The sequence below is a fragment of the Saccopteryx bilineata genome, chromosome 11 (assembly GCF_036850765.1).
Source record: "Saccopteryx bilineata isolate mSacBil1 chromosome 11, mSacBil1_pri_phased_curated, whole genome shotgun sequence".
NCBI classification, from domain to species: Eukaryota; Metazoa; Chordata; class Mammalia; order Chiroptera; family Emballonuridae; genus Saccopteryx; species Saccopteryx bilineata.
The window spans coordinates 21,556,026-21,579,407 of NC_089500.1; the positions used below are offsets into that span (position 1 = coordinate 21,556,026).

The 23,382-nt window shown below is 52.5% G+C and overlaps 1 protein-coding gene across 1 annotated transcript in view; it reads left to right on the plus strand.

Annotated features, from left to right (window-relative positions):
• Positions 1-23,382, plus strand: part of ZBTB7C (zinc finger and BTB domain containing 7C) — a 333,977-nt gene that overhangs the window by 63,509 nt on the left and 247,086 nt on the right. Inside the window, exon 2 of the mRNA XM_066247012.1 lies at positions 18,682-18,907. The gene's annotated coding sequence lies outside the window, so the exon portion shown is untranslated. The remainder of the gene's footprint in view (positions 1-18,681; positions 18,908-23,382) is intronic.

The following is a 23,382-nucleotide window of genomic DNA, read 5'->3' on the forward strand; positions in this document are numbered from 1 at the left end:
TAGGGTGATGTGTGTGTAGGGTGAAGTGTGGTGTAGGGTGATGTGTGTGTAGGGTGATGTGTGTGTAGGGTGATGTGTGTGTAGGGTGAAGTGTGGTGTAGGGTGATGTGTGTGTAGGGTGATGTGTGTGTAGGGTGATGTGTGTATAGGGTGATGTGTGTGTAGGGTGATGTGTGTGTAGGGTGAAGTGTGGTGTAGGGTGAAGTGTGTGTAGGGTGATGTGTGATAGGAACCGCGGGGGGGACCCAGGCTGTGAGGGCGGGGGGCTGAGAGGGTGGAGAGATTGCTCTGTGGCCTGGGCTCATCGGGGAATGCCAAGTCACCGCCCAGGAGCCTTAGTTTCCCCATCTGCTAGATAAAGGAGGGTGGGCTCACTGATTGTTTTTTGATTGCCTGATGATGAGAATGACCAGGGAGACTTATTCAACATCAGGACTTCCAGGCCCCTCCTAGAGGTTCGGATCCCGTGCGTCTGGAGTAGGGCTGGGCACCTGGCTCTTTATTTCTTGTCTGGCCTCCCCTTCCCACCTCCCTTTCGCCCCAGCAGCTGAGATGTTGGGGTGTTGGCCTGAGCAGGCTGTGAAAGGTGTGGGCGATTTGCAGGACGACCTGAGGGATGCCCAGCTCTGTCAGAAAATCACCTACCGCGGCTGGGGCAGGCCACTTAGAAGGGAGATGGGGACATTGTTAAACACTAATTGGTCACTGAATAATTTACCCACCCGGTTCGCAGGACCAGGGGAAGGCTGTTGAACGAGTGTGCCCTTTGGAGGAGAGCTGCAATCCGCCTGGCTGCTTGGAGTTTCCTGGTCAGCCCTGACGTGACAGTGCCTCAGGCTGCTGGGAAGGCTGTCTGAAGAGGTTCACTGGTGACACTTTAGGACAAACATGGGAGTTGGGTCTTATGACAGACTGATGACAAGGGCAGCCTTAGTCGGCCCGGTTCCTTTCTTAGGTGGAAAGCCTGCTAATCGAGTCAGCAAACCCAGCAAGGTACCTGGAGGATTCTACACCTTGGGAGCTCTCAGACTTCCTCTGCTTGCTAAAAACGGTGCTGGGCCCACCGCCAGAGCATCCAATTGAAAATGTCGGGCCGTGGCAGGGGTGGGGTGTGTGTGCAAGAATTTGTGTTCCTAACCGATGGCAGGGTGCTGTGCTGCCGCTGGCCCCAGGACTGCACTGAAAACCAGTGGCTCTGCAGAGTCCGGACTCAGTCACTGCCCCCGGGGCACTTGTGCTCAAATTGGGACCTACTCCTACCAACGCAGATCAAGAGAATAGGAGACAGTGAGTGTCAGAGTCCTGACATGAGCTGAAGGTGTGAAGCACCGAGGAGGCTGGGGAGAGGGAGTGTGCGTGGGAGTCGGGGGGGCTCCCAAAGCAGTGGGCCGTGAGAGTGGGCAGACCTGGGTAACTGTGCCATGCACTGTACGCACACGGCCTGGGATGGGAGTGGCGCCCCCTGGAGTTGTGCAGTGCAGTGGCTCTGGTGAGTGAGAGGGCCTTTGGGGCTGGGCCTGTGTGCAAGGGCAGAGACCGGAAAGCCCAGGGTGGGCCTGGGGTGTAGGGCGGAAGCCGGGGCTGGGCGGAGCTCCTGCTAGGGGCAAGGGCGGGAGAAGGCTTTATAGGTGATGGTCCACGGAAGGCCTGAAGTGCCCGGGTGAGGAGTTTCGGGTTTATTCCATAGTGAACTGGGGACAAATCAATAGCAGCTTGGCTTCCCAAGGCAGACATCTGGAAATGGACTCTTAAGTTTTGAAAAACAGATTTTCAGTAGTAGCTCACAGCCTGTTTGTGTGACATGATTTCCAGGCTTCATGAGATGTCTCTGTTGTTCCCCTACAGTCCTTGAAATGTCACTACGACAGATTATATCCTTTTGTTCTACATAGTACCCTCTCTGAGATGCTTGTTACGAACCAGAAATGCCCAAGAAGAAAAGTCACTAACCTTAACATGTTATGCTAGGCCACCATACAGGAGGTTTAAGTGTCTGTCTTCTCCAAGAACGAATGGGCAGGGGACCCAGGACAGGTGAGCTTCGATGAATCTGGAGGTGGGGGTGGGGGGAGGACTATGTGTGACAGAGTAGAGTCCCACAGTTACCTGTCAGAGAAGAAGAAAAGATAGAGTGGGTGTACGGATACCCTTTCACACCTGGTCAACAAGATTGTTCTTGGAGTGGGTGAGGCCGGGGTGCGGGAGGCTGGATGCCCGTGGCATTGAAGGGCAGCAGTGTGCTTGGCAGGCTCACCACGGCTCAGCCCCATTTCTTTGGTCCCCCATTCCCCATCTTCCTTCCTTCAGAACATTGAGGGGAGTGTACTGCCTCGGGTTGGACCCAGCCCTGACGCACCAGCCCTCTCCTCTCCTGCTTGCAGGCCGGGTAGGCTGGAGTTGGTGCTGGAGTTGCTGTCAGGAAGCAGGAAATAGGCACCCCTCAGGTTGTCCTCCCAAGTCCACTAGATACATATGCTGCGAAAACTGAGTAGGAAGAGAAGCTCTGTCCTAATTTTATTTGGGGACAATGTGTTGACAAGGAGACCTCAGATAAGTCCTTTTGCCAGGTGATTAATCACCTCATTTTCCTGTTTCAGAGTCAGGTTTTTCCATATAAGATGGTCTGTAAGTGGGGACGTGGGAACAGTGCACCCAGTGCACGTGAAGTTCCAACAGGAAACGGCGATGAGCAAAGTCATTGATGGTGTTCGTGTTGGGGTTGGTTAGGTCAGCCTGCAGCATCTGTTTCATGGGTCTTGTCAAAGTACAGAGTTTTGCCCATAGGTGTGAATTTTATAGATGTGTTCCGGGGTGACCTCACCCTCAGGTGATTTTTTTTTTTTGTATTTTTCCGAAGTAAGAAGCGGAGAGGCAGACAGACTCCTGCTTGCTCCCGACCAGGATCCACCTGGCATGCCCAATGGGGGGGCGATGCTCTGCTCATCTGGGGCATTGCTCCCCTGCAATCGAAGCTGTTCTAGTGCCTGAGGCAGAGGCCATGGAGCCATCCTCAGCGCCCGGGCCAACTTTGCTCCAATGGAGCCTTGGCTGCGGGAAGGGAAGAGAGAGATAGAAAGAAAAGAGAAGGGGAGGGGAGAGAAGCAGATGGGCACTTCTCCTGTGTGCCCTGGCTTGGAATCAAACCCGGGACTTCCACACGCTGGACCGACAATCTACCACTGAGTCAACTGGCCAGGGCCCTCAGATGATGTTTTATAGAGTGATGGTATCTGAGAAACAGGAGGCTGATTTCTGCTCCCGCTTGAATGTCCTCTCTTCCACAAATTCACTGAAAGAAGGAAAATTTGGAAAGCCCATGAGGTGGCTTGGAGCAGAGATAAAGCCTTTGGGTGGGGGGAGACGCGTGGCCTGATGCCACTCTGTCTCAGCTCTCTGGCCCGTGCTGCAATGGAAGACGCAGCAACAGCCCTTTGGGCCCGGCGCTGCCAGGCGGTGTGAGGGCTGTGGGCAGGCCGTGCAACCACCCTGCTCCTCGTCCATACTCAGGCCAATCTGATGTGATCATGAGGTAGCTGAGAAAACAGGTTTAGAGTGACAGGAACCTCATAGGTCCCTCTCAGTGAAGGCCAGCTCTGCCTTGCTCTCGGCTTTGTCACAAAGGACCAAGACCCTTTGAGGAATGTCCTAAGTGCATTTTCCTGAAAATGCCTAAGATTAGGGTCATTAAGTGGTTTTAACATCAAAGATACATAGAATTAGAGGCAATTGGGGGACAGGGATTGTCTCACAGCCCCACAGTGGGTCAGAGGCTGATCCCAGCCTGCAACTGGATAAAGATGCTGTGCCCACCTACCCTCTCCCTCCTTCCCCCCAACACTGCTGGTTACAGAGAGCCTGGGAAAGCTTATTCATTATTCAACAAATTGAGGGAAAGAGACAGGATTGAAGGAGGAGGAGGGTTTTGGGCACAGCGAGGGGCTGTGGTTTTAGGCAGTGTTAGGTGCTTCTTGGTGTGGTAAACAAACACTCTATTTGAAGTTATAAGACCTGGATACTGCCTTCAGCTCAGCCTTCTGTTATCTATGTGATTCTGGGCCTAAGCTCTCTGCACCTCAGTCTTTACATCTATAAATTGGGTATGAGTATCCTTACCTTCTCCAGAGTTGCTTTGAGGATCAGGAGGTACAGCAAGCTCTAGGCAGACTGAAGACATGGCAACAACAAGCAATTATTATTATTAGAACAGTTTCTGTTTCTCTGTTGCTTTCAGGCTTCCAGAGAACTTTCTCATCTTTTCTCTCACTTAATGTATAGCAGTTGATGATATGATTCGTATAAAGATGTCTAAGGCTGAGGCTTGCCTGAAGCGCCCCTGAGAGCGAGTGGGGAGGTAAGTCTGGGCCCGGGTTTCCAGACTCGGCGAACAGCTTTTCAGCTCACCTCTGATCGTGGCATTACTTTGCTCACCTGCTTGTATGTCACTTCACTTTTAACTTTGGTCACTTCTGTCTTCTCTAAAGTTCAGCTCTTACCTTGACATCCTCCGAGGTACATCTTCATTTCCTGGTGCCTGGTGACCCCACGCTGCCCATCAGCTGCCCACTGCAGTGCCTGCCCCCATCCCTGCCAGTATCCTGGGCCTAGAGTTAACCCTCTTGCTCCTATGCCCCATCCAGCTGGCTGAGGAGCTAAAGAGGACCACTGCAACAGTGTGACTTATCTTGGGGATAAGGACTTCCTGGAGGTGGTGTTTCTACTAAAAAGAGTGGCCCAAACAGTGGGCCTTTGGGGCTGTGGCAGGACAAGAAGCCCTATTGGAATTCCTTGGATGCCCCAGTGCCTAACAGTGGTGGGTGCCCTGTAGGGCTGTGGACATTTGGATAGGTTGGTGGGGATAGGGACACCATTCAGGCAGATAGCTACTCTGACTGCTTCTGGGCCCAGTTTTATTCCCCCATCAAGCATTTATTGAGCACTGAGTGAGCATCACGCACGGTGCTTGTCCTCCCCTCAGAGTGCTTACAGTCCAGTGGCTGCCAAGCCAGGTGAACGGACAAGCTTATACATCAGCATCAGAGATGCTCTAGAAACATGCTGTAGAGTGCCCACTAAGCCTGGCCTGTGGGTTTCTGGAAGAGGTGACCATTCAGCTGAACCTAGAGGGTCAAATAGAGTGAGAAAGAGGTTGGGCAGGGGCCACTGCACCACTGGTCCCTGCCCTCTGGCCCATCAGGACCCGAAGGCTCACTTTCACAGACTGAGCGGTCTGGTCTCTGTTCCCAGCCTCCTCTGTGCTCTGCCAGACAGAGAGCTCCAGTGGCTAGGGTTCCGGGTCCTGTGCCCAGCCCAAGTGTACCCTGTTGCAGAGGGTGGGGTGGACCAGGCTGGTGGGGAAATGGGCACTTCTTGGAGACCCAGGCCCCACAACTACTGCTGGGACCTCTTAATCCGTCACTCTGATTGAAGGTTTTATGCCTTCCAGAATAAGTGATTTAACTTATCTTTTAGATCACAGTTGACTTCAGCACATAAAAGGTTCATTCAGTTTGAAGCAATATCTCTGCCAGGAATGGATTAAGAGTAAGAAAACAGTTCTTTCTTAACACGGGCCCAGCTGGGACTTTGGAAACCCAAAATCACTTGTAATCTCCTTTGGAGCATGTCAATGCTGAGAGGCCCTCCTGTAGTCAGTGGTAATATGCTCTCCCTGCTGGGGAAACCCATTGGCTCCCAACCTGGCGGGATGTCCGTGTGGGAGGAGCAGTTTGGCTGGTTGAGATGCACAAAGCCATGGTTCTTTTGAAGCCTTTGAACTTGGGCCCCTCCTTTCCTGGCTGCTGGCTCCCTCCTCCTATCCAGTTCCTGCCCCCATCACCAACAAGAGTCCAGGGAATTGTGAGCAGTGGTGAGTCCCAAGGGCTTCCCAAGTCTGTCCCTGGAATGAGGACCGTGAGGGATATGGAGGAAATATGAGCTGTGGCTTCTATGCCAAAACGTGCCTACGTGTCACTCCTGTCCATGGTTGGAGGAGGGAGTGTGTGTCTAAGCTGATTCAGCTCTGTGGGGGGCAATTCAACAGTGGCCATGAAATTTTAATGCACAAATCCTTTGACCCAGGAGTTCCATTTTGATGAATTTATCCTACATATTCAGCACGTATAGGAAAGGACAAGGTTGTTCATTGCAGTGATGTTTTTGTAAGATCAAAAGATTAGAAACAACAAATGTGTATCAGCAGGAGACTGGACTAACCAAACACAGTACAGCCATGCAGTGGAATAGTATGCAGTCGTGAAAAGGCAGAGGCTGCTTTTATAATCCCAATCTGGGGTGATTTCAAAGGTATTGTGGAAAAAGCAAGTACCTAACAGTGCTATGGTATGGTGCCACATGTATGCAAAAGGGTAAAAAGAATACATAGTGCTCTTTTTTAGGTATAAAGTCCTGAAGGATAGAAACACAAGGAAATATTAACAGAGAGGGAACTAGGTGGATGACAGGGACAGGAGAAAAATTCTTCATTCAATAGTCTTTTGTGTCATTTAAATTTTGAACAACGCAAACACATTTCCTGTTTGTGGTAGGCAGAATAATACCTCCCAAATATGCCCACGCCCTAATCCCTAGAACCTGTAAATATGTTGCTTTATATGGCACAAGGGGCTTTGCAGATGTGCAAAGTTATAGACCTTGAGATGGGGAGGGGATCTTGGAGTAGGTAGGTGGGTCCAGGAGAATCACATGAGTTCTCAAAAGCAGAGAACCCTTCCTGGCTGTGGTCCGAGAGGAAGACATGACCGTGGAAGAATGGTCAGAGAGATGCTATGTTATTGGCTCCAAAGATGCGGGGAAGGACCCACGAGCCAATGAGTGCAGGTGGCCCCGAAGCTTGAAAAGGTAAGGGATGTATTTTCCCTGACAGCTCCAAGAAGGAACACGGCCCAGCTGGTGCCTGTGTTGGACTGGGACCTACAGGGCTATAAGTTAATAAACTGGTGTTGTTTCATCCACTAAGTCTGTGGTGATTTGTTACAGCGCTCATAGAAAACGAACATGCCAAATAAGAAATAAAACAACTTTTTGAAAGAAGCTCACAGTTCAGTTAGAGGGGAGCTCCCAGCACGTGCAGAGAGGAAGCAGGCCCTGATTTCACTGCAGTGTTGTGCAGTGCAGACTAAGTGCTGTGGAACCCACCTTACTTCTTGAAGGACATCTGGGATGCCCAGTATGGCCTGGCTATGTACAGAGACCAAACACACACACACACACACACACACACACACACACACACACACACACACCATGGTCCCTGCTCTAGTGGGGGCTTCATGGGAAGTTCTACAGTATCTTTCCTCACCCTTTAAAACTGGGCCCCGGGATGTGTGTCCTATGTCCTCTGGTCCCCACCCCATGGCCTGTTGGGCATGGCATTTCTAGGTCCTTTGCCATCTTGGGCCCCGATGGACTGACCTTCCCCTCATTCCCTGCTTGTGGCCAGCCAGCCTTGAATCCCTTCAGAACTGGAGAACCCAGAACCTCTGGAGAAGCTTGGTTCTGTTCTAAACTTTCATTCTGAAGCACTTCACATGGGCACCCTTCATTGCAGCCTCACTAGAGGGTGGGGTGACTCCGGGTGTCTGCTTTGGGAGGTGTGTGTCCCACCTGCTCTCCTCATAAAACCACATGCCCCATCCTGTAGGGTCTGTTGTATTATTTTGCTGTCTGCCCATCATCTCGACGGGACCTAACGTTTAACAGAGGCTCACCAAAACCTGTGGATTGGAAGCATGTAGGCAGCTTCTGTAGTTTGCACTGGGTGGTGCCAGATGGGCATTAGGAAGGATGCATAAAATAAAAAAAAAAAGTTTAAAAAGAGGGAGACTTGGTCTTTGAGCCCCGTGATAAAGAGACAATTTATCATTGTTCTCCTCTGCCATTTCCTTTCCATAGCCACTTTATATAATATATTGAAAACGAAGGGGGAAAATGATTGTCTCCTCTAGTCCTCCCTCCCCTACCGTGTATTGCCTGGATGCTGTTGTGACTCTTTGATGAGAAGGAGCCACTGAGATGCTGAGAGGTGCTTCTCAGGTCCTGCCAGCGGCCCGCGGGCCAGCACTACACCCAGGCCGCACTGGAAGCCCCGCCCCAGAGCCCTCTCCTGCATCTTGTCTCCTCTGCCCTCTCTGTCCCCAGCTTCCCATGTTCTCGGCTCCATCTCTTGAGTCTCCCCTCTCTTGGCTAAATGCACTGTGTCACGCAGAGGTGGCAGCGTGCACAGCCAGGTGACGTGTGTAGCTGCTGTAGCTCTCGGACACTGGCCCTACCTGAGGGAGTAATCCGACCACCATCACCTTTGCCTCTGCAGGAGACTCGAAGCAAGTGTCTTTTTTTTTTTTTTTTTTTTTTTTTTTGTATTTTTCTGAAGCTGGAAACAGGGAGAGACAGTCAGACAGACTCCCGCATGCGCCCGACCGGGATTCACCCGGCACGCCCACCAGGGGCGACGCTCTGCCCACCAGGGGGTAATGCTCTGCCCATCCTGGGCGTCGCCATATGCCATATTGCGACCAGAGCCACTCTAGCGCCTGAGGCAGAGGCCACAGAGCCATCCCCAGCGCCCGGGCCATCTCTGCTCCAATGGAGCCTTGGCTGCGGGAGGGGAAGAGAGAGACAGAGAGGAAAGCGTGGCGGAGGGGTGGAGAAGCAAATGGGCGCTTCTCCTGTGTGCCCTGGCCGGGAATCGAACCCGGGTCCTCCGCACACTAGGCCAACACTCTACCGCTGAGCCAACCGGCCAGGGGAAGCAAGTGTCTTCACGCAGGGACACAGCAGGCTCCCTAGAACAGAGCAGCTGGCAGCCAGGGCCCCTGCCCCAGTGAGGATGGGACTGGGGGCCTGCAGGGAAGTGTGGCGGCCAAGGGGCATTCTTAGGAGTTAGGCAGCCAAGGATTTGAGCCCAGACTCCTCATGTATGAGCTGGGTGACCTGGGGGGCTTTCCCGTGCTAAGCCTCAGTCTACTCGTCTAACAAAGTGGGAGCTGGACTCAGACCCGGGATGTCACCGGGGTGTGTAGAGTTGGGGTCCAGTTCTCAGCCCGAGCTTGCATTCTGGTCTGGCCCTGGGGTAATGTCAGCTCTGACCGTGTCAAAGCCCCTGCTCCTGGAGAAGCAGACAGCAAGCGGAGGCAGGTGCCCGTTCGGGGGTGGCTGTGGTGACCTATCCCTGGGAAATGCCTGGCTCTAGGCGGCTGCTACTGTTTCTCAGGGTTTGTGCTCTTTTACTGTCCTGGCTTATTTCTTTGCTGCCAGACCCAGCAGGGATGGGGGTTTGCAGAAGCCCCTTCCTGACAGCCCTCTGGGTGGAATCTTGGGTCCAATTCATTTGTCAAGCAGGACTGGTCAGCCCACCACACACTCATACCCCCCCGGCCTCCTCGACTGCCTCCCCTGCCCGTGTATCCATCACTCAGCTGCTTTCCTCTGCAGCCTCCCACACGTGCCTCCCCGGCCTTCTCGGCCCCTGTCCCTGCCCCCTTCCCTGCCCTTTTTCTTGCTGGCCTCAGCGTTTCGCAAACCATCTCCCACCTGAGTCTCAGAGCGCCTTGATGCTTTCATCCCTGGAAGCCCCCCTCCTGTCGTTGGCAGCCTGGCCTTTCAGGAGCATCTCTTTTCAGCACTGCCCCCTCCCAGCCTGAAAATTCTGAAATTCTCTCTTCTGACCTCAACGTCCGGGCCCTCTGCTGGCATCCTGCAGGGAATAGGGAAGCGGTGGGCTCCATCATGCACAGGACAGGAAGTTCGCATATTCCCAGGGACACGGAGGACTGGGGATGAAGCGGAGTTTACAGGGACAGGAAGGAGAAGAGGCCACCAGAAGCTTGCTCTGCAAAGGGGGCAGTAGAGCTGTTTGGTGGAAGCTGACTCCTGCCTGGGGTGGAGGAGCACAGGCAGGGGGCTAAGGCTTCAAGCTGTCTGTGGGGAGGGGAGGGGAGAGACACAGAGGTTTCTGGTCCAGGGGTGAGCCTGCACCCGGCCTAGTGCCTCTAGGTGGCTCCAGCCTGGGACGGAGGAGCAAAGGCAGGGGGGTGAGGCTTCAAGCTGTCTGTGGGGAGGGGAAGGGAAGGACACAGAGGTTTCTGGTCCAGGGGTGAGCCTGCACTTGGCCTAGTGCCTCTAGGTGGCTTCCTAGGGAAAGCCGGGAAAAGAACGCCTAATTTGGGAAGAAGCCAGGCCAGGGCATATTGAAACCCGGGAATCAGTTTGCAGGACATTTCTTTCTGAAACCAGGAACGTATAGAGTTGCAGTGAAACTCTAAATCTAAGCTTACCTTCTAGTCTGGCCCCTGTGGTGATGTCGGCAACTCGGATGGTCTCTAAGCCCCAGGGGGAAACCAGCCAGCAAAGCAGAAATAAGTGCCAGTTAAGGTGATGGCTCAAGACACAGACTCCACTTATCCAGAGGTCAGCCTGCAGTCACTCTGATCCAGAACATCGCCGTCAAAGTGAGGGAGAGATGCCTGTGACCATGGCTGGAACCATAGCTCCTTATTCTTAAGAACACCCCTCCCCCTGGCCCTTGCTCAGAGTCCCGTGGTCGCCAGCCTAGGGGGATCCCAAGTTGCACATTAGAAGCAGGGGGAGCTTCTGCAGGTACAACCAAGCAGGTGGATGGCCTGTGGGCGCCTGACTGGGGGGGGGGGCATACAGAAGAGGAGAGAAGCCAGAGTAGCAGGGACAAATCGCCCAACACAGCAAGACACCTCAGAGAGATGTCAGAGGGCCATCTAGACAAGGCCACATTATGTTTATTTAGCACCTCAGCCACTGCAAGGAACAAAGCTGGAGTGTGTGTGTGGGGGGGTGAACAGCTCTTTTTTTTTCTGGTGGAACAAAGCTGAGGAGAGACATACACAAACAAATTTTAGGTTTTATATTCTTTGCCCCAAGAGGAAGAAAAATATGTAAACATAAAAAAAAAATCTGTTGGTGCAGCAGTGTTGAAACAAAACACATTTTGTTGCTGGAAGGGCAATGTTTAGTTGTCTAGAAAATTCTTGCTTGTGAAATGCCTCCTCTGTATAGCTAGATAATGCTTATTCCTGGTGGCATCATGGAGTGTTAAGACGGGAAGAGACCACGAGATTCCATAAACCCACTGACAAATGTTTGTAGGTGAGGCGGTCGAGGTTCAGAGACGTGAAGTGATTGCCCAAGGTTTTATGGCCAGATGGCGGCAGAATGGGGTCTCACACTTGATTCACTAGAGTGCAGAATGGACTCAGGGGTGGGGGAGCAGGCCTGGGTTCAGACACTGTGCAGCTCAGGGAGGAGCAGCCGGACCGCAGTGGGGTCCCCTCCAGCCTCCTGGACGTCAGAGCCCAGGCCTGGGTGGGAGAGTGGGGGCCGGAAACATCTGCCCAAGGACAAGGTGAAGAGACAGTGTACAGAATGGGGTGGGTCTGGTGAATGGGGGGTGGTGCTGGTCAGCCAGGGGAGCTGACCAGAGGTGCACAGGGCTGTCTGCGGCCAGGGAGTTGGGAGGGGTGTGAACATGCCCAGTATGTAAGCCAGCCACAGGCATCCCCTGGCCTGAGGAGTTTGACACCTGTTCTAGAACAGCTCACCTTCAGGCACGTCAGGAACTGGTTTGAAAGGCAGCTTACAGCCCTGGAGTGGGAAACAAAGAAGAAATGACAAGCTGCTCCTTGTACTCTTGTGAGAACTTGCTCCTGGAGTTGGGTTTTTGCTTTCTGTTTCATGCCAGAGAGGCGGAGAGGGCTCCAAACCTGGCCCGTCCAGTGAGAGCCTGTGGCAGCTTCTTACTAAACATCTCCTCACCGACTTCTTATTTCTACTTTTAATAACCACGAGCTCGGGGTTACCAGGGTCTCCTTGTTGCTATAGTGACAGGTGATAGCGCCAGACTTCCAAGGCTCTGGACCCTTGGCTGAGAGGAAACACAGAATCTGGGTTGCTTTATTTTTGGGTTTGACTGCAGACTTAATGCACCATTGTCCAGCCCTTCCCGCTACCGCAGTGTGTGCTCGAAATGTGTCAGACCTCAGCATCACAGAGCAACGGACAGTCTGGGGAGGTGGGCATCTGAGAAGATAAGTTTTACATTACAGAATGATACTACTTCAGTAAGAACATTGAGAGAGTGACAAATAAATAATTATACGTGGGGTTATATTGCTGTAACGCAGCCTTTGTGGTCCTGAGCTGCAATTCTGTTCCCTTAAATATGCACTTAGAGTGGAAAACGAGTGTGTGTGTGATTGGTGGTCTGCTCCTTCAGTTACGGTGTTGTAAGCTTCTTTCTGGGTTGTCGCATTACTTCAGTGAACATTATTTTTATTGGTTGGGTAATGTCACATCTTTTCATAAAACATTCTCCTGCTTTGCCTCTTCACTGTCTCTCGAACCTCCGGTTGGTCTCCATCGTGCCGTCCCTGTCAGAATTCTACTCCTGACTTGGACAGCTGGCCAGCCTTGTCCCTGCTGCCCCCAGCCAGGATTGCCTCTGCTCTACAGCCTTGCTAATCAGAGGGTGGTGGCGGACCCCGGGAGCTTGTTGGAAATGCAGACTCTGAGACCCCATCTGGGACCGACTGGATCAGAATCTACGTCTGCATTTGGATAAAATTCCCAGGTGATTCATAAGCACATTAAAGCTCAACCTGAAACACACCTTCCGTTTGGCCCCAGGATAGAACCAGCACTCCTGGCCTCGTGTACAGCCTGCTGAGCAGAGACCAAAAGGCCCCACCAAATGGCCAGGGGCCAGGAGTGACTAGGGAAGGGCCAGGCCAGCAGGACCTGTACAGGTAGTCGGAACGGTGGGCAGCTCTGGGCCAGGGACCATAGGGAGGTTGGGGAGTGTGTGTGTGAAGGAAGTTCTAAACTCAAGTCCGGGAAAATGCATGACTGAGAGCCGAGGGCCCCGTGGACAGTGGGGTTGGGGTGTGGGCTGGGGCAGTCCCCCTCACTTCCGTTTTGGAGATGGAGAAGCTGAGGCACAGAGAGAGTAAGCTGCTTGCTCCAGGTCACAAGTGAACAGGTGGTGGAGCTGGGATCCAAACCTGACCCTAGAGCCCACGTACTCGGCTGCCCTGTGGTGCAGCATAGGGTAACGGCAGGAGGGAGAAAAGAGTCAGAGGGTGTTAAGCTCCTATGAGGAGCCAGGTACTCTTTTACTTTACTACATAGAATATCCAGTTTGGATGTGGGTATTCTTCCCCTATTTATAGCTGAGGGGATCGATTTGTACCAGAGATAAGCAGTTTCCTGAGTTCACATACATAGTTACTAATAACTGGAGTCAGGATTTGAATCCAGGACATTTTGGGTACTGAAGTGATGCCCTTTCTACCTTGCAAACTCCCATCAGCAAGGTATGGAGTTGATCTCTGCTCTCAGAACAGCTTCTCTTCTTCCTGCTTACCTTCTGCTTTAAAACCCACCTCTGCCCAGGGACACATCCCCCTTGCCCGTTGAGGACAAACACAGGATGTCGTAGATATTTTCTCTTATTCCCTACAATCATGAAGTGCTAGGGTATCAGAAGTTACCTGACTTAGCATTTAATCCAACTGCCTCATTTTATAGGAGACTAAAGCCCAGAGAGCTCTAGTGACTTGTCTGAGGTCACATAGCAGCTAGGTGCAGATCTGAGACTCTGGATTCAGCACTCCACTTCTGACTTTGGGCTGTATTTGTATCTGGTGACTTGGGAACTGAGGGGTCAGCGCCCTGTCAGGTCAGCCAGCACTGGGCTGTTGGGTTGCTAGTCAGTGCAAATTTAGGCTTAAGTTTAGGCTCAAGGATACAATGGATGAACTTCCGTTTTATATAACAAGCTAATAAAAATAATGTCTGCTTGTTATTAAAATTCCAAGCAGTGTAGAAGTATGTCCGGAAAGCCCCCCGTCTCGGCCCTGGCCGGCCCACTCCCTGGGGTGACCACTTAGTGCTGTCTTCGATGTCTCCTTAACTTTCCTGCCAGCCGCTGGATTTTGTAGGATCCATACCACAGCAAGGCTATTTTTAACAAGCATCCCAGGCTTCAGGGGGTTGAGGAGAGGGGAAGAAAAAATATTCCATTTGTATATTTTTAATGTGTGCACATTTGAGAAGGCAGTGGCTTTCCTGACCACCCTGCCAAAGGTTTTGGGCAATTGATTAGACTTTCTGGGTGCAGTATAATCCTTTTTCTCCCCCTAATGAGGCTGGAAGGCCAGGGAAAGGTTCAGGTGGTGGTGTCGGGCGTGGTGGCTGTCTCAGCTGCTCCCTCCTGCTCCCGCCTGCCTCCAGCTCTCCCTTTCCCGGCAGCCTTGGAAACCCTGGCCGGGTGTCCTGGGGCAGAGGAGCCCTGGGAATCTGACTCCGTGTGCCAGACTCACATTTAGAAATGTCTCCAGCCAGAGCTTGGCGTCCGTCCCGCTTGGGCTCTGGGCAGGGGGAGCAATCACATGTGCTGCCTTCGAGTGGGCAGATTCCGAGTGGGCAGCAGCCCACTCAGAATATAAACACACTCCTTTTATACTGAGGAGCTGGCAGCCGAGTCTGTGCTCCTCGGGTACTGGGTGAGGCCAAGTGCAGGGCCAGCCAGGCGGTAGGGAGAGGGAAGGAAGATGTCACGTGGTTCGAACTGGGCCTCATGGCGGTGGCGGACGGTCTCAGCCCCCTGCCCTCACCCCAGCCCCTATCTGTTTTGCTTCCTCAGGTGCCCAGAATGCTGCCTCTGCGTGAGTAGGGGGCCTGCAGCCCCATGGGGGGGCAGACAGTGCCCCATTCTGGACTTTCCTGTCCTTTCTGCCTCATGAGCTCCCCAGTTCATTCAGAGGCAATCCCGGGAGGAGTTATGGAGCGGGGCAGGGTAGGACCTGGATGTGGGGTCACCTGTGGCAGGTTCTCGCTCCATCTCTCTCTGTCTGTGAACGGCCAGCCTTTCAGCCTCTCCAGATCACACCTGCAAAGTGTGACCTTAGGTGACTGCATCGCTGAAGGCACTGACAGCGAAAGTTCTACAATTCCTTGGTTACCGTGCCGTTTCCCCCATGACGGTGCATGACGGTGGATGAATGAGCCTTATGTAGCAGACTGCTGGGTAACCAAAGTCATGCCTTAGCCTTTCCTTTAGAACAATTCCTTTAGGGCCCAGGCTGGGTGGCTCAGTGGGTTAAAGCATTGTCCCAGTACACCAAGGTTGTGGGTTTGGTTCCCTGTCAGAACACATACAAGAGTCAACCAATGAAGGCATAAAATACTACATGGAACAAGTTCATGTTTCTTTTTCTCTCTTCCTCGCTCTATCTCTCTAAAATCAATTTTAAAAATTTCTCTAGTGAGGGGCATTCTGGTTACTTCACTCATACCTCAGTATTTACTGAGCACTGCGGGCCCTGGGCTGTTGCTAGCCCCCCTGCTAGGGGCTTTCAGCTCTCCTCATATCACACCTCTCCACTCCTCTGCAGGCCCTGGGCTGTTGCTAGCCCCCTGCTAGGAGCTTTCAGCTCTCCTCATATCCCACTTCTCCACTCCTCTGCAGGCCGCCCTGGGACTAGAGTGGCTTGCTCACCAAATTCAACTCTCTGGAGAGGGGGCTGCCTTCCTGCAGCCAAATCTCCAGAGAGAATCCAAATGTAGTGACAGCACTTCCTCCTACAGCTTGATGCCAGGCGAGTGCCAAGTCCTCACACCCCTGGCTGCCCCACCGCCCTGCCCTAGCCTTCCCTCTTCTCCCCACATCTCAGAGGAAGAAAGCTCCAAGGAGTGGTCAAGAAAGTTGAATAGGCCCTGGCTGGTTGGCTTAGTGGTAGAGTGTCAGCCACGGTGTGGATGTCCAGGGTTTGATTCTTGGGCAGGGCACACAGGAGAGGCGCCCATCTACTTCTCTACCCCTCCCCCTCTCGTTGTTCTCTCTCTCTCCTCCTCCTGCAGCCATGGCTCGATTGGAGCAAAGTTGGTCCCAGGTACTGAGGATGGTTCCATGGCCGCTGCCTCAAGCTCTAAGAAAAATTCAGTTGCTGAGCAACAGAGCAATTCCCCAGATGGGCAGAGCATTGCCCCCTAGTGGGCATGCTGGGTGGATCCCGGTCAGGGCTCATGCGGAAATCTGTCTCTGCCTCCCCTCCTATCACTGAATAAAAAGAAGAAAAAAGAAAAGAAAGATGAATAGATATTTACTTTGTATTTTTCTGGGAAAACGTGGTAAATACACAGTGAATGAATGAATAAGTGAGTAAATGAATGAAAGAAAGAACAAATGGAAATTCATTCTGCTCCAAAGAAACTTAAAATTCAGAGGAAAAGAACCTGGCTTGTAGAATGGTGGCACTGTGGACTGCCGGGGACCCCAGGGGTCCAGGGCTCAGGCTCACACCCTCCTTTTATGGGAAAGGCCATGCAGGCTCCGAGGCAGGAGGGGCTGTGGGTGCCTGCGGCAGACCGTGGAGGTTAGAGGATGGTGAAATCACCAGGATGAGTGAGATCCAGAACCCAGCACAAGGCTGCCCTACTTTCCCTCTGCCATCGCCCTCAGTGTCCCTTGTCCTTGCAAAAAATTGCCTTTTCATATGGTTGGGAGTGGATGGTGCAATTTTTCTTTGAGGGTTAATTGTTTTGCTGACAGCACAGATAATTAGGAATGAGAATCCTGGAGTGAGGGCGACAGCACCATCTGCTGTGAATATGTTTCCACCCCACCTTGTAGGAGGGCTCAGAAGGGCTCCTGTCCTCACCCTCCCTGCCCCCAGCGAAAATTGATGGCTCTAACCATTTACTTTGGGAGCTAGAGTTACCGGGTGCCTGTGCAGCCAGTGGGATCAGCTGGTGACTGGCTTCTGAAGGGGGTAGCCTGTTCTCCCTCCCGCATGGCGCCCAGTGCACAGAGTAGGGCTAAGAGCTTCCAGGCTGAGCGAGGATTCACCATGGCATCTGGGACACGGTGCTAATACCAAGAGGTTGCCTTTCTATCCTTCCTGTGACCTGATGTTCTGAGATCTGGCCCTCTGGTGACTGGAGGTGGGCGTGTGGGTTGCCCCAGCCTTCTGTTGCCAGGCAGGAATTTCCCAGGTCGTGACTTCTCTATGTCAATAGGAGCAGGGCAGCTTTGGAATCAAGCAGAGGATCCCACTGTCTGGAGCAGCTGAGATCTTTCTTCAGATGGGTAGAACTTCATGGGCTTTCTTTTCCTTTCATTCTATTATTTAGAGATATGTCCTACATGCAGAAGAGCACTGACCTGTCTATATACTTTTTGAAGGTAATAACAATAATTTCTTTGTTCTTTCAAAGGGACTTCTAACCCCCAGTGCTGCCTTGCTCAGAAATGCCTCAGAGGCTAGAGCCATAGGGAGCCAGGTCACCCAGGAGGCCCAAGGTCAGCACAGCCCCCCACCCCCGAAGCTGTGGCTGGTTATCACAGCCAATTTCCGCTCTGCCTGAGCTGCTCCTGGTGGCTGGGAGCCTCCACAGCCCTGTCTTCCCAAGTTATCACTCTGTTCTCTCTGCTTTCTCCTCCTAGGTCCTCCTATCGGGGAGAAACCTAAGGCATGGCTGTTCTCTCCTCCCTTTCCCCCCATAGCAGGCCAAACCTGCCTCTGTTCCCTTCCTCCTTCTCACTCCTGTTGGCTGGCCACCCCAGGGGTGACATGACATTACCCTAGGACCAGGGAGCTTTCTGGAAAGAATGATAATTGGAAGTCAAGGATTCCAGTCTCAACTCTTTCACTAACTTACTGTGTGACCTTTAGAGAGATTCTTGACCTCTCTGTTGCCTCGTCTTTAAGATAGCCTTTTACATTGCTACTATGAAACCAAATGGGTCCAATGGATGCAGAATAGCTTGAAAGCTGTAAACCATTCTAGGTGTTGTAAGATACTGTCATCGTCGTGATTACAAAAGCCAGGGGACTTCATGTCCCTGCCTTCCTTTGCCATCCCCATCCCTGTTCACGGTGCTTTCTCTTACCTGCGGCGGGGGGTGCCCTGGCAGAGCTGTCCACCTGTCACAGTCCCTTCTCAGCACACTGCTTCCAGCTGGAGTTTCTTGCCACCCGCCCCCACCACCCCAGGGTCTGAGCCACAGACCTGGCTATCTGTGTCCCTCACTCAGTGAGGTCTGCATCTCCACTCTTGTCTCTTGCTCTGAGTGGAGGTCTGAATAGAGGCTCACCATCAGCCACAGCTAGTTGGCCTTCCTGGACCCTCCAAACCACAGCACCCCGAAGGCCTTGTCCCAGCGACCTGCATGACAAGAGTTGAGAACTGTCCCCAGGAGACAGGTTCTTGTTCTTTGTGGTCCCAGTGGAGGAGGGAGCACCCAGGTCCAGTGGAGGAGGGAGCACCCAGGGCCTCCCTCTTCCCTGTGCAGTGAGGTTCTGTTGGTGGGGATGAGCCAAGCTCTGAATGGCGGTTAGGATGGTGACTGAAGGCCGATCTTTCAGGAAAATGAAATTAACTATGAAGGACAAGAAGACAGGAATAAAGGTGTGTGTTTGCACGTGTGCATGCTGAGGCCCAGGGATAGTGCTGGTGAGCCTGATATTGGTATTGAAGGAAGACTGGCTGAGGTAGAATTCATATAGTCACTAGGAATTGCAAGACCTAGTAATAATAAAGAGCAGTGAGAGGATGGCTGGAAAGTTCTAGAACAGTTAAAACTTAGACATGTGTTTATGACCCCAGTAACAGATGCCTCCCTTCTTCCTGCAGGTCCCTCTGAAGCACCTGGGAGCTCAGACGGCCACACCACCCCGGAGGAGTGGGCCAGCTGGGGACACAGGAAGGATGGCGTGGAGCCCTCCCAGGGCCTGACGAGCGTGTGTGATCCACAGCTCGTTGGGCGTGGAGCCTCCAAGTTGGGGAGCTGCACTAGCAAGGGGATTCAAGAAGAACCGATGCTTCAGCTCCCAGCGACATGTACACGGTGTAATGACAGGTAATGAACCTGAGGCTCATCTATTCTTTCTGAATATGACAGGTAGGAGAATAAATACACCAGCCTGCGGGAGACATACAGTGTTAACCCTTGGGAAGATAACTATGCAAACACACCTTGTGAGGCCTGATAAGATGATAGGGGGATGCTTTCCAGTTCTTCTTTCTGCCCATGTGCTGGCTGGAGCCAGGCCCCGGAAGATTTAGGACCAGGTGGGTTCACTTCCTGTGTCTGACGGGAAGGCCTGATACTATTATGTATGTAACACCTCTTGGTTGAAGAACTCAGAGTAACAAGTCATGGAGTCATCATGTCCCGTCAGCTCCCTTGGGAATCAGGGACTCGATGGCAGTGGGGAGACAGGGGCGCAGGGCTGTTTCGTGTGTGGGTGATTCCGGAGGGACAGACCTGGAGATGCACTGGATGGGAAGCCTTCCTATTGGTTCAGATTGTTCAAATGACAGGGTGAAGCAATATGTAGGTATTCTTGTAAAAAAAAAATACAAAAGAGAGAAAAATAAGGAAAGGGGGACTTTGTTGCTCCCTCCTTCATCCCTCCAAGGATGCCAGGGCAAGCAGCAGATGATAGGGGCTGGGGAGGTCATGAGTAGGGCTCTTGAGAGCCCAGGAGGGGCTGGCAGACATGGTAGGGATGCCAGCCAAGGCAGGAAGCTGGAGCAGGTCCCCAGAGCCTCGGAAGCAGGGCCCGAGGCTGTAAGGATGGAGGGGGGGATGAGACTGGATACCCCAGAAGATGAGCTCCGTTTCATTGGTCCTCTAGTCTTCACTGTGTGTGTTTTACACTGTACCACTCTGGCAACTTCCATGAGGAGAACGGAAGGCTGGGGTGAGAGCAAAAATAGCCTGGGGCCTTGGGAAACTGACCAGGGCAGGGGGAGAGAGCCAATGGCCTGGGGCAGGAGGCCCGAGGGGGTGTGGCAAATTCCATTCCAGTGCAGGCCGCTGTCAGGGTCTACAGGGTTGAGCCAAGGGGTGGGGAGTGGCAGAGCATTAGACTTCTGGGTGGCCTTGATCTAAATCAGGCAGAAAGAGTAAGATGAAGAAGGAATCCAGAAATCTGAGCCCAGCTTTTGGAAATGGATCAACTAGAGGCACCAGACGGGCTCAGGACTTGGCTTCTGTCTATATGAGAAAATGGAAGGGGAATTGAGTTCCTGGGACCCTGGCAAGGATAGTCAGGGGACTTGTTAGGCCTCAGGAGGCTTAGCTAGGGAGCTGGCAGCTCTTTAGGTGCCTGGGGCTAGCTGTGTCCCTGGGGACCCCAGACCTTAGAGCACTGAGCCTGGGCTATTTCCAGAGCCCATCTCTCAGTGGGGCTGGTGGTCTCTGCATCTCAGACTTGACTGGGGACCTGAGCAGGGCTAACTCTGTGGGGCCTCATGGTGGGAGGCGATGGAGAGTACAAGGAGGCAGGAAAGGTCCAGCCTGGCAGGTGGGTGGGTGAGGACTTCCATTATGTGTGAGGCCAGAAAGGAAAGGGGCAACATACGCCTTGATCAAGGCAAGAAGGAGCAGAGGACTTGGTGTATCAGCAGGCTCTTCACCTTGTTTACCCATATTTACCTAGTACCTATTGTGTGCTAGGCAGAGATGGGAGTCCGTTCCATGGGGAGGAAGTGAATGGGGCAGAGGAAGAATCACGGGAGTAGAGACAGATCTACTCCTCTGAGCACCTAGGCTCCTGTCTTCCAAATGGGACTATACTTCCAGGCTGGGCGGGGGAATTAAATAAAGTAAAACATGCAAAACACTTGGCACAGCAGCTGGCACCCTAACAAGTGATCGATACATTTAGTTTGCTCCCATTGTTTCGCTTTTGGAGGAGCTCACAGTCTGGCAGGGGTGGGAGCAAAGAAGGCTGGGAGAAATGCATCCCGACTCCCAGAGCCGTCCGTTGCTAACAGGGTTTGAGACGTGTGCATTGAAAACCTGGTTATCAGAATTCCCCTGGCTGTGGGTGATGTGGTCTAAGGTGGGTCTGAACACTCGGGACCCGTGCCTACACAACACGCAGTGCTTTGGCAGTTGATGGGCCTGGGGATTCTTTGTTTGTAGGAACTGAGTAAGAGGGGTGAGTCCAGGAGTTTCCGGAAGTGTTCAAAAGAGAGGACATTCTCAGAGTGCTTGAGAGGCTTGCCCCCTCGGCGTCCAGCACTGCTCTTGGGAGTAGGGCAGGGTAAGGTGGGTACAGAAACCAGGCAAGGCTTGGCACCTGGAACAGGGTTGCCCAGGTCAGGCTAAGCATGAGCCATACATATCATTTTTAATTTTCTAGTAACCATCTTAAAAAAGGTAAATATAGCAAGTGAAAATATTTGTCATAATGTCTTTCATTTAACTCAACATGATCAAAGTGTTATCCTTGCAACATGTAATCAATATAAAAAGCATCAATGAGATGGTTTACATTTGTCTTTGAAGTTCAGCGTGTTTGACACTTGCTGCACATCTCGGTTTGGACTGGCCACATCTCCAGTGCTCAATAGCTCATGTGTGGTGGGGGCTCCTGTACTGAAGAGCTCAGGTCTAGAATCTAGGGTAGGATCTTGCCAAGGGGTCCCCAGAAGCAGGCGAATCCTGAGCTAAACAAGGGGATTTACTATTATGTCCTCTTTTTTTAAAATTTTATTTAGAAAATTAAATGTAATGGGGTGACATTGATCAATGAGAGTGCACAGGTTTCGGGTCAGCAGTTCTGTAGCATTTGAGCCATTGGTTGTGTTGTGCGCCCATACGGCCTGTGTGACGCAGCGGGTGAACCCTTAGGGGAATTGGCTGGACCGACCAGAGAGGCATGGACTCGCTTGTTCTAGATGGTGATGTAACTTCTCTGCGTGTCTCACTGGCTGGGCTCCTAGCTGCCGCCGGTACTGGTTCTGGGGCTGACCTCAGGCAGTTCCTGAAGCTTCTGGGCCCAGAGGCTTCATTAAAAGTGGAGCTAATAATTTCTATCTTGTTGGGTAACTATTGGGACTAAATCATATAATGAATAATTGCTCTGTGACATTTGATGACAAGAAATAATCCTTTTCATTTTCCTAAATCAAATGAAAACCCATTTGAGTTCCCCTACTGGCGAAGTTTGGCAAAATTTTCCTAGCAGGCCTTTCTGTTGTTTTGTCTCTATCCTTCTGTCGTATGAGAACCGGGGGGCTTTCCAGGTCAGGACAGCTAGGGAAGAGGGGAGGTTCAGGCCTTGGTCCAGGGGGTGGCTGCTGCCTGTAGCCCCTCTTATCTAGACCTGGTCATCTGGAGGCGCCAATCCTGAGGATCTTGTGCCCCTATGTCAGCTCTGCCGTAGAAAGTGCTGGAACCCCCCAGGCCCTCACCTTTAAGGTATGGACAACACCAAGGTGCTGTGTGTCTGTGGAGTGAGGGTTGTCAGCCACTCCAGACTTGTTACCTAAGCCATCCCAAGGATCTAGGGACCCAACCCAGGGATTCGACTCCAAAGGTAGCATGTCCTTCACCCCCCCTCTCTTTTCTGTCCCCCAGCCTGGCCTTTGTAACAAAGGCCCATCCTTACTTACTGCCCCCTTTCTTTCCCTAGTCGTAACAATACAGGTAACTCCCCCTTGGGGCCAGGCAGGGAGCCCACTGTCACAGACTGTGGCTGCTGTTCCGCTGCTCCAGCCGCTGCCCCCCAACACCAGCGGAAAAGTCACTGCAGTGTACATTGACTCGCAGCACCCTGACGCATGGAGCCGGCTCAGGGTCGGCACTGCACAGATTCAAGTTCTCCTCTGCCCAGCCCACTCGGAAGAATGAATTACATAATTTCTGCCTTCGGGGTTTTTTCTGGGACTCAAATGAGATAGGGTATGTGCATGTCCTTTGTAAAGTTATAAAATGTTGTTGAGACTCTTCATTTGCTACCCGGGGGTGTTTTCTGGTCTGGGAGCTGGGTTGACTCTCAGGGTGCCCCTCCACTCAGCGTCACACGGCGCATGGGCTGCCAAACACTGTCCCTTCCCCAGCAGAGAGCCTCGTGCTCCTGGGGGTGCTCCTCCCTGCAGGCCCGTGCCTCTGAATTAGCCCCTTGTCTCCTGCTCTCCTCTGGGAGAGGGCAGGGACCTGTGTGTCAACGGCGGCAGTATGTTTCCCGGACATCGGAGTTTGGAATCCACCCAGATTACTGTGAAAGTTCATAATTCTTCCTCTGGACCAACGGGGAGCGAGGCAGCCACCTATGGATGTCCCATAGGTCCTTCTCTCTCACCTGGCTTGGATTTGGGGATGATTCTATGATGGGGAAGGAGGTTTGAAGGGAGCGTGGACAGGTAGACCCCAGGTCCTCAGGGCTTGGTGTGGAGGGAGCAGGGTAAGGAGGTGCAGGTGGGTGACAGGGAGCTGACTTGTGTGTCAGCGTGCTGGAATCAGTACAAAGTCTACAGAATGAGTGGAAGTTCTCCAGGTGTGGGGACTGACATGGCGCATTCAAGGTCGGGTCAACA